Raw genomic sequence first — 10,653 nt, 5'->3', positions numbered from 1 at the left:
GTCTAGAAGAGTTAGTTGTGTAGACATAACAGTGAGTGATTACAGTACTATGTTACATTTCCTCCTCCTAGGCCATTCCCATCTGCCTATAAACATGCTATTATTTCATATTAAGATTTTTGACCCATATCCATCCCTTTAGATACCATCCCCTTTCTTTGCTCTTTATAGCAAAACTCAGTTTATCTACTATTTATTTTACTTTCTCTTTGAAACCCACTCCAATGAGGATTTTGACTCCACTGAAACTGCATGTAAAGATCACTAGATCATGGTACTTAGTCCAATGGTCTGTTCTCAATCTTATTTATTTATTTATTTATTTTTGACTCATCAGCATATAACACAGTTGGTCATTCCTGTTTGAAATGATCATTTACTGTTCAGGCAGAATAATGCAACCCCACCCCCACCCCCAAAGATGTTCTAATCCCTGGAACCTGTAAATACGTGTATATCTTACATGGTAAAAGGGACTTTGTGGCCATCACTATGTTGAGGATTTTGAGGAGAGATTATCCTGGGTTACTGGGCGGGCCGGATCTAATTGTGTAGCCCCTTAAAAGCAGAGCATCTTGCTTGGCTGAGGCCAGGAGATGTGACTAGGGAAGAATGGTTGAGAGAGGTAGTGTTGCTGACTTTGGAAGATAAAAGAAGGGAACCTCTAGAACCTGGAAAAATCAAGGAAACATTCTCCCCCAGAGCCTCCAAAAAGGAATTCAGCCTGCCAACGCCTGGATTTTAGTCCCATATAGGACTTCTCCAGAACTGAAGGATAATAAGTCTGTTGTTTTAAGCCACTAACAACAGATATGTGTTACTTTATTGCAGCAGCAGTAGAAAACTAATACAGATGTTTGCCTTCTAGGACACCACGCTCGAGTTTTTGCCTAGTTTAGCAGCCCCACCTCAGTTTCAGTTTCTGGTTTCTTGTTAGCTTCTCCACTTCTGCTCCATCTATTTGGACTTTGTTCTTGACTCCAGACCCATTATCCAATGCCTGCTTGGCATCTCTCGTGGATGTCTCGTAGTTCAAAGTTAACTTCAAGTTTTCCCATGAACACCCTACTTAAAATTCCCACCACCACACCATTGGCATGTTCTGTCGCCTTGCCATGCTTTTTCATTTTCTCCGTGGTATCACCATTTCAGACTTAGAAGTTTCTAATTGAGTTTATTGGGGTGACATTGGTTAACAAAATTTTATAGGTTTCAGGTGTACACTTCTATACTACATCACCTGTATATTGTATTGTGTGTTCACCACCCCAAGTCAAGCCTCCTTCCATCACCATTTATCCCCCTTTACCTTATCCTACCTCCCCATCCCCCTTTCCCTCTGGTAATCACCATACTGTTGTCTGTGTCTATGAGTTTTTTTTTTTCTTTGCTTAACCCCTTCACCATTTTTACCCAGCCACACACAACCCCTCCCTTCTGGCAGCTGTCAGTCTGTCCTCTGAAAGTCTGTTTCTATTTTGTCAGTTTATCTTGTTCATTAGATTCCACATATAAGTGAAATCATATAGTACTTATCTTTTTCTGTCACAGACTTTTGTTTGTTTCTCCCCACAAGAAAAAGCTTCACAAGGGCAAGTTTGTTTGTTCTCTGTATCTTCACCTAGAACGGTGCTTGACATGTAGTATGTGCTCAGTAAATATTGAATGGACAATAGAGGCATTAGTGATGGTACTATGGAGAAGGGAGTAATTAAACCTATCCCGGAACATTAGGTGGTCATATTTGAGCTGGACTTTGAAGTGTGCGGTGGGAAAGGTTGATGCATGAGATAGCACTTCACATCCATGAGACTGGCGATAATACAAAAGGTGGACAATAAGTCTGGCAAGAGTGTGGGGAAACTGGAATCCTTATACATTGCTGATGGCAGTGTAGAATGGTGGGGCTGTTTTTGAAAACTCAGTTTCTCAAAAAGTTAAACAGAGCCATCAGATGACCCAGGAATTCCAATATATCCCATATCCAATTCTAGATGTGTATCTGAGAGAATTGAAAATGTTAGCGGCTGCCTGGGGTGGGAGTGGGAATAAGGAGAGACTGCTAATGGATATGGGGTTTCTTTTGGGGGTGATAAAAATGTTCTGGAATTAGTGGTGATGTAAACATGACTGAGTTTGCTAAGTGCCACTGAATGGTACACTTACAAATAAGGTGGATGTGGGGGGAGCAAACCTCAGGCAGAAGAAATGATGAGGGAGTGTGAAAGGGCAAGGTTCACTGGGGAGCAGTGGCATGATTGGTCTCTGGAAGGTATGGATTTGTGCCAGGCAGGGTTAGTCATCATTAGATTCTAGGCAGTGTGCTGGATACTCCTTCCTTGTGCCTCCCTCTCTACCCCCAAGGCCACAGCTAATTGGGTCAGAGGTACACAGTTGGCCCAAAGCTCGCCAGTGGCCAGATTCTCAGTTTCAACTCAGGGAGACTTGGATATGAGGAGCCAGTAGGGCCAGTACATGTATTCGGTCACATGTGACGTGAGTAATCATGTCAGAGGGAGGAGGATGGAGCAGCAGCCTAGGGAAAGCACTTTGGAGAGACTATGGCCTGGGAGTAGGGAGAAATACCTTGGCTCCAGCCAATTCTGAGTTCCATTTTCCCATGAGATCCAGGTGTATGCTTGTCCTAGAGCGCTTTTAGTGGTTTCTGCCCCTTCCCTCGCCCCTCGATTAAAGTAGTTTGAGTCATTTTCTTAATAGCCAACAGAAGCTTGATTTGAAGGGATTATACAAATAGCACACTTAAGTGCTGCGACTGAAGTACCTATAGGAAGAATGATGACTTATTTGGTATTTGAGTACCTGCCACATACTATACACTATTCTGGGCACTGAGGATATAGTGGCAAATAAGACCAGCTCTGCCCTTGTAGGGCTTAAATTCTAGTGGAAAAGGTAAATACAAGTGGGAAAGAACAAGTACAGTATAGGCAACACTTTGAGATAGTGATTAATGCCTAGGAAAATAGGAAGGAATTAAAGTCTGTAAGGGGCTAGTGACTGGGGTTATGTATGGAGTTAAGTGGTAAGGTCAGGGCAGGTCCCTGAGGAAGGGGAAGGAGCCTACTATGTGTAAATGCTTTGTGAGGATGGTGAGAGCACTTTCCAATCAGTATGCATAACAGTATGTGTAAACTTGGGAGAATGAGCTCAGTATGATTGGGGAACAGCAGTGTGGGAAGCAAGGCTGGAGTGTGGTAAGGAGTGGAGGTGAAATTTTGGCAAAGGCCACATTGATTTGGTGTGGCTGGGAAGGCTGGGGTCATATTGCAGAGGGTATTAATGTATCACAGCAAGAAATTGAAAAGTTTATTTATGGTTTCTCAATCGGGAGGAAACACTAGAGTTACCCATGCAGTTTATTCAAAATGTCTATGTTCAGGCACCACCAAGGCCATTCAAAATCAGGGTCTCGAGCTGGGAATCTGCTTTGGGCGATGGGGAACCTGTGAAGGCTGGTAAACACAGGAGCTACACGGTCAGATCTGTGTTGAAAAAAGTTATTCAAGAAGCTCCTTAAATTAGATGCCATGCCTGTTATGCAAACTCAGTGCCTGATCTGTGCTCGGCATGCAATAAATATCAGTGGCATGAATGAGAATGAATTAGAGAGAGAAGCTGAGAGGTCATTTGTGGGTGGCGGGCTGATGAAGGCTTGCAGTAGGCCAGCATGGAGGCGTTGGGGCCTCAACTAAGGGAGCCACAGAGGAATAGGGTAGAAGACTATCTCTCTTTTTAGCCACTAGAGCCCAGATTACATGAAAAGATACCAGTATATCTGCATTCACATTTCAACGGATTAATTTACCTCCACTGGGATATCTGGCCAGTGGAAGGGAAAAGATTTGTAAAATGTCCCCCACTTCAGGTCCTCCCACAGATCACACAATGCAAATGGAAGCAAGTAGAACACCTCACTGCTTTCAGCCTTGCCAGCCACCCTGGAAGGGTTCATTGGCAAGTGTGACTATGGGAGGCCACTGTCTCCTTTGTGTTTCAGGGTCAGGGCAGTTAGGAAGATGGAGGAATAAGGGGCCGACACTAGCCACCATCTGCTGAGTAAGGCTGTGCTCAGAATTTTATTATTGCATTATCATCTCATTTAATCTTCATAGGCTTCTACTCATTGCTAGCCCCATTTTATAGAGGGGGAGACTGAGAAGTGAAATAACAAACAGGTGGCCAGGCTAGTATTTTGAGTCTGGGCCTGTCTGACTCTAAAATTGGTACTTATGTGTGTGGCTGTACAGGTAAGGTAGAATGGGAAGGTGCTATGCTCATTATTTCAAGGAAGGTAAAAACACAACTGAGACATAATAAAAAGATTTGTGCAGTATATGGAGAAGGTGCTGTGACCAATTGAACATGTCAAAAGTGGTTTGCGAAGTTTCTTGGTACCACTGACATTTTGGCCAAATAATTCTTTGCTGTGGGGCTGCCTTAAGCATTGGAAGATGTTTAGCAGTGCCCTGGCCTCTACCCACTAGAAGCCAGTAGTGGGAGGTAGTTGACATACTCAAAATATCCTAATCAATAAAATTATTTGTGAAAATGAAAAACGTGTCTTTTTATTTTGCAGAAAAAACTAAATGGACTTTTTGGCCAACCCAATAGTTTATCATTGGCTCCCTATTACTGTTGGCTGGTTCTCCTGCACATAGAGTATTACTCCAGGGTTGGTATTTGATTTAAGAAATTTTCAAATTGATTTTATCTTTAGTGCATTAATGTGTGGCCTAAATTCCTACAGAGGCTTTCGGTAACCTGTCTGGACATGCTTTAGCAATCATAGCTGGCAGGGCTACAGTTTTATTCAGCATAGATAAATCACTTTTCTGAAAAGAGTTTTCTACCTAAGTCCTGTGACTTATTTTTTTAGGGCTCCTCAAGCATAGGTCCCCCTGAAATTGGAGCATATTTTCCATATCATGCTAAAACACACAAATGGGAATTTGTTGATCTCTGTTGTTCTTTTGGAACAGAACCATATACATATGCAAGGAATGGTGTGGAAATCAGCCTTATTTTCTAGGGTGCCCAATTGTAATGTGTTTTAAAATCAGGAACTATAAAATGTGACCCCAAAATGGAAATATTATTAATGTAGCTGTGAACATGAAAAACAGAAGGATGTTCTGCAATTTCATAAGGATTAGTGTAGGTAAATGTTTTTTAGTGAAAAAATGTTTTCAGCTCTAGGAGTGCAAAATAGATCACTGCTGCATGAAAATACCAGTTAATCATCTTCTAATGCTTTTATGCAAATGATTATATTTGACCTTCATTTAGAGTTGTTGTTAACACCTAGAAGCCTAAGATTGATAACAGGTAAAATTTTAAATGAATTACATAAATAAAAGATTTTAATTTTAGGTGTTTGGATTAATTTATAGCACCTTTATTCGTTACTATCAGTCCTCTTGAAATCTAAAATAATCACAGGATGAGACGAAATAGAGGAGAGAGGACAGCCTTTGAACTTATCAAATTTTTCAGTAGTAAAGGAGGACTTGGAAATGCTAAACTCTGCAAGTGTATTTTTCTGCCTTTTGCACTAATGTGCCCATGTGAGAGAACTGTGTGTACTACAAATAAAAAAAGACTTTTATTTTCTAATGCCTTGATACAACACTGGTCTTTTTTATTTAAATGAAGATTTTCCTTCCTATGCATACTCCTTGCTTTAAAAAATGCTTTTTTTTCAGAATAGAATTAAAAATAGGATTATTGTAGAAGTTTTGGGAAATACAGAGGAAATGAGGAAAAAGCTATCACTGGCCTGCCATTATTAAGATGGTTATATATTCCTTTGACTCCCCCTTCTTACCCCCAAGTATAATTGTAATTACATATATAATTATGTATCTTGCTTTTTCACTTCCATAGCCAAGAAAATATTTACAATTTATTGAAAGTTTACCATGTGCCATGCACTGTATTTAGTGTTTTAAGTATATTATCTTCTGAGTGGGAGGTGACATTATCTCCATTTTACAGATCAGGACAGGAAAGCTTAGAAAGGGGTAAGTAGCTTGCCCAGTATCACACATCTAGCAAGTGGCAGAGCCAGAATTCTCACCTGAAATGTATAGCTCAGAAACCCTGACCGTATCACTGCTCTACACTCCCCTTGCATTCAGTAAGTGGAGGCCATCATTATTAACTGAAACCACCTTGTCCCCTGAGGACACTGCTTTGTCTGTGGCCCCCCAAATGGAGGCTACTCGTTGTCTCCTGACCCACGTATCAGAAAGACCAGTGGAAGATGAGGGGCCAGCTCTCCATGGCCATGGCCAGACCATTGCTCTTCTGTCCTTGAGACAGTTACCTTCAGGCTGTTACAACCACTGCCCTTCATTGCTGCTGTTCTCTTGCCACCCTCCCCATCACTCAGTGCATGCAGTTCTTTGGGCCTTGAAGACCCCCCCACCCCAGTCATTCTTTCTTCCTGAGCAAATTCAGCACCTCTTCAGCCCCTCAGCACTGAAGGCCTTTACAACCTTAACCCCAATGACCCATTCCCTTGGAAATAAGACTTCTCTGCCTCTGACAGAGTCTGCAGGAAAACAGTTGTGTGTGTGTGTGTTTATAGACATATACATACAAACATACCCACGTATTAGTTTACTATACATTTTATTGATATAAAGGATGAGGAACATACAATTTAAAAATAATAAAATATGCATTACTCTTTGTTGTAAGTTCTATATAGCCAATTGATTCTCACAGAATGCTTTTGTTGATTTTTGCCAAATTCTTATGTCCTAGTCACTCTGGGTTGCAATTGACAACCCATAAACACTAGTTGATATCTTCTTTTAATGGTAAAGACTCAACAGTAAAACAGTGAAGGCTTAAGTTAGAGCTTCATATCAATGAATGACTTCCTTGCAAAACTGGATAATAGTTTTTGAATACTTGAAGACTATTTTCTCAATTTTTTGGTGCTGTTTACAATGTAACGGCTACAGGCACAATGCACTTTTTCTCCATTACTTTCTCAAGTGTGGACAATCAACAAAAACAGTAAATCAAGCTCTGGTTTGTAGCATTTGCTAAATTCCATGGTGTACATACTCCTGCCATGGCTAGTTTCAAGCTATCAATGGACATCACTGAACATAGAGTTGAGAAGAGATGTGCAGTGGGCACATCATTACAGTATTTTCACCATACAAAGGCAAGAAGTAATAGCATGGACAGGGGGTGGGGGAGGCAGAGGCAGGTATAGCGGGGGAAAGCGTGATGGAAGGAGACTTGACTTGGGGTGGTGAACACACAATACAATGTACAGGTAATGTATCATAGAACTGTACACCTGAAAACTTTATAATTTTATCAACAAATGTCAACCCAATAAATTCAATTAAAAATAAAAATAAAGAAAAAATAAAGCATTAGCAAGAAAAAAAGCATAGATATGTAATAGTAAAATGTAGTAAAATAATTAGGAAGTGAAGAGTTTTAAGAACTTATGACCTTTGTCTTTAAATATAATTTATTTAATTGTAAGTTTCAAATAATGACTATTTAACAACCAGTTTGCAAAATTTCTGAAATTTAAGGATCACTTGGTATGAGCTACCCCAGCACACCACTGTCCCTGCTCCTGCTCTCTGACCACAGCCCATCAATCCATCTCTCTCATTTTCTCACCTGAAGCACATGTGTTTACTTTTTTATTCATTCTCTATTCACTCCTCAACCTGACTTTTGTCTTTTCCATGACAGACCCTGTGCTAGTAAGTAAAAATTCCCTTTTCCTTTACTGGCCCCCAGAATTGCACTTTTCCCCAGGGCTCTGTCTTGGATGGTTTTGCTTTTCTTTTTCTACACATTTTGCTCTGGTGACCTCATTCAAATCCCTGGTGTTAAGTACACTGATGGCTCCCAGATCTAATGTCCAACCTGCATCTCTCTCTGGACCTCCACATCCATTTGTCCTGCAGTCACTTGCTTGTCTCGTGGCAGTCCAAACTCAGCATTTCAGGAATGTATTGCTTCCCCACCTTCAACTTCTACCCCCAAATCTGACTTTGCCCCTCTTTTTCCTACCTCAGAAAATGGAGCTATCTTCTTTACTAAGTTGTCTTTGATTCTTCTCTTTTCTTCATCACCTCCACCTTTCACCCTGGTACCAAATCCAGATTTACTCATTCATTCATTTATTCATTCATCCATCAAACCGTTCAGCAAACGTTGATTAGAACGGCTGTGTAGTATTCTGAGTAAGAACGCTAGAGCTTAGAGTCAGCTTGCCAAGCATCAAATGCTGGTTCTTCCATTTACATAGTTTTGTAACTTTGAGAAATGTGTTCCATGGCTGGTGTGGCTCAGTTGGTTCGAATATCATCTCATACACCAAAAGGCTGTGTGCGTTTGATCCTCAGTCAGGGCACACACTCAGGTTCAGGTTTTATCCCTGGTTTGGGGCACATTGGGAGTCAGTCAATAGACGTTTCTCTCTCACATCGATGTCTCTCTCTCTCTGACCCCCTTCCTCTCTCTCTCAAATCAATAAACATATCCTTGGGTGAGGATAAATTTTTTTAAAAAAGAAATGTGCTTGACCAGTGTGTTTTAGTTTTCTTAAATACATATAGAGTGAGATTAATAACAGAATCTTTCTCACAGGGAATTAAGAGGATGGAATGGGTTGCTTTGAATAAAACTCTTAAAACATAGCTTGGCTGTGAGCCCAGTCTGGCCAGCCACCTGGTTTTATAAATAAAATTTTATTGCAATACTGCAAAACACACACACACACACACACACACACACAAACACAGCTTGATACAGAGTGAACACTCAAGAAATGTTAGCTCTTTGTTTTTACGTACATAAATACTGTAATTATTATGCTAGGACAGCATCTTAAGTAAGTGGGAGTGTGTTAGTTTTCTAGGGCTGCCATAACAGAGAACTGCAGACTAGGTGGCTTACACAAACAAACAAAAAAATGTATTGTCTCACAGTTCTGGAGGCTATAAGTCTAAAATCAAAGTGTCAGCAGAACTTTGTTCCCTTTGAAACTTTTAGGAGACTCTTCCCTTGCCTCTTCCTATCTTTGGTGGTTTGCTGGCAATCTCTGGCATTCCTTGGCTTGCAGCTGCATCACTCCAGTTTCCGCCTTCATCACCACACAGCATTCTCCCTGTGTGTCCCTAGCTTCACGTGTCTGTTTTCTTATAAGGGTACCTGTCATATTGGATTAGGGGCCCATCCTACTCTAGTATGACCTTATCTTAACTAATTACATTTGGAATGGCCCTATTTCCAAATAAGGTTATATTCTGAGGTACTGGAGTTAGGACTTTAACATATCAGTTCTTTTTTTTTTTTTCTTTGAGGGTGAGGGTGGGGAACACAGTTCAATCCATAACAGGCAGGAACGATGTTATAGCGATTATGTCTGTTCCCTGACCTTTGTACTGCCTTTCTCCCTACAGCCACCGTGTTAGTTAATTCTGTCTTGTTACACCTCCTGACTAGACCCCAGTCTGGCTGCATCATTGCCCTGTCTCTATGTGGCTGTCAGAGTGATCTTTCCAAAACACGGAGTTAATCACGCCTCCTGCTTCTGGAGCTCCCTGAGCTTTCAGGTGAAGGTTTAGCACCACAGACCCTTGGTGCTCCAGCTTCCTCCCGTCTCTCTACACTGAACCTTACACCACGTCCCCAAACTGACTGTAGTCCCCAAGTGTGCCCATCTCTTTCACAACCCTGTCACAGCCATGCTTCCCTCCTGGCACACACACCCCTTCATATTTCTTCACCTGTCTTGGAAAAAATCCCCTGACACCCTGCCCACCCTTCTTCTGAGCTCCATGGTGCCCTCTGTGAACACTGAACATGGGACTTAATTAATTGTTTTTCTTGTGCCTTGCTGACATGACAGAGTGCTCTGTCAGAACAGGGACTGTCTTTGTATCCCCTATTGTTTGACATTAGTGTCGGATTTTTAATCTTTTCATGATTATAAATACTGTGTGATGAGTATCTTTACGTTTAAATATTTTTTAAAATTTAAAATGATTTCCTTAGGTACAATTCAACAAAAAGAAAAACGACCCTATTTTTGAAAATGGACAAAAGATTGAATAGACATTTCTCCAAAGAAGATAGACAGATAGCCAATAGGCATGTGAAAAGATGCTCATTGTCATTAGTCATTAGGAGACTGCAAGTCAAAATCACAATGAGATACCACTTCATAGCCACTAGGATGGCCATAAAAAGAGAAACAGACAAAAACCCAAACAAATGTTGAGAGATGTGCAGAGAGAAAACTTGGAGGATTGCTATTGGGAATGTAAAATGGTAAATGGTGCAGCCACTGTGGAAAAACAGTTTGGTGGTTCTCTATACTTATATGTGTACATAGATAGGTATAATGTAGCACTATCCTTAGATAATTACCCAAAAACATCGAAAATGGGTATACAAACAAAAATTTGTACACAAATGCCCATGGCAGCATATTCACAACTATCAAAAGGTGGAAATGACCCAAATGTGCATCCATGGAAGAACGGATAAACAAAATGTGGTATATCCATACAATGAAATATTACTCAGCCATAGAAAGGTATAAAGTATTAATTCATACTACAATGTAGTGAAGCTTGAAAA

Source organism: Furipterus horrens, unplaced genomic scaffold, assembly GCF_987537825.1.
Source record: "Furipterus horrens unplaced genomic scaffold, mFurHor1.1.pri manual_scaffold_3, whole genome shotgun sequence".
Taxonomy (NCBI): Eukaryota; Metazoa; Chordata; class Mammalia; order Chiroptera; family Furipteridae; genus Furipterus; species Furipterus horrens.
The sequence above is the reverse complement of the archived record's forward strand: the minus strand, read 5'-3'. Positions refer to the sequence as shown.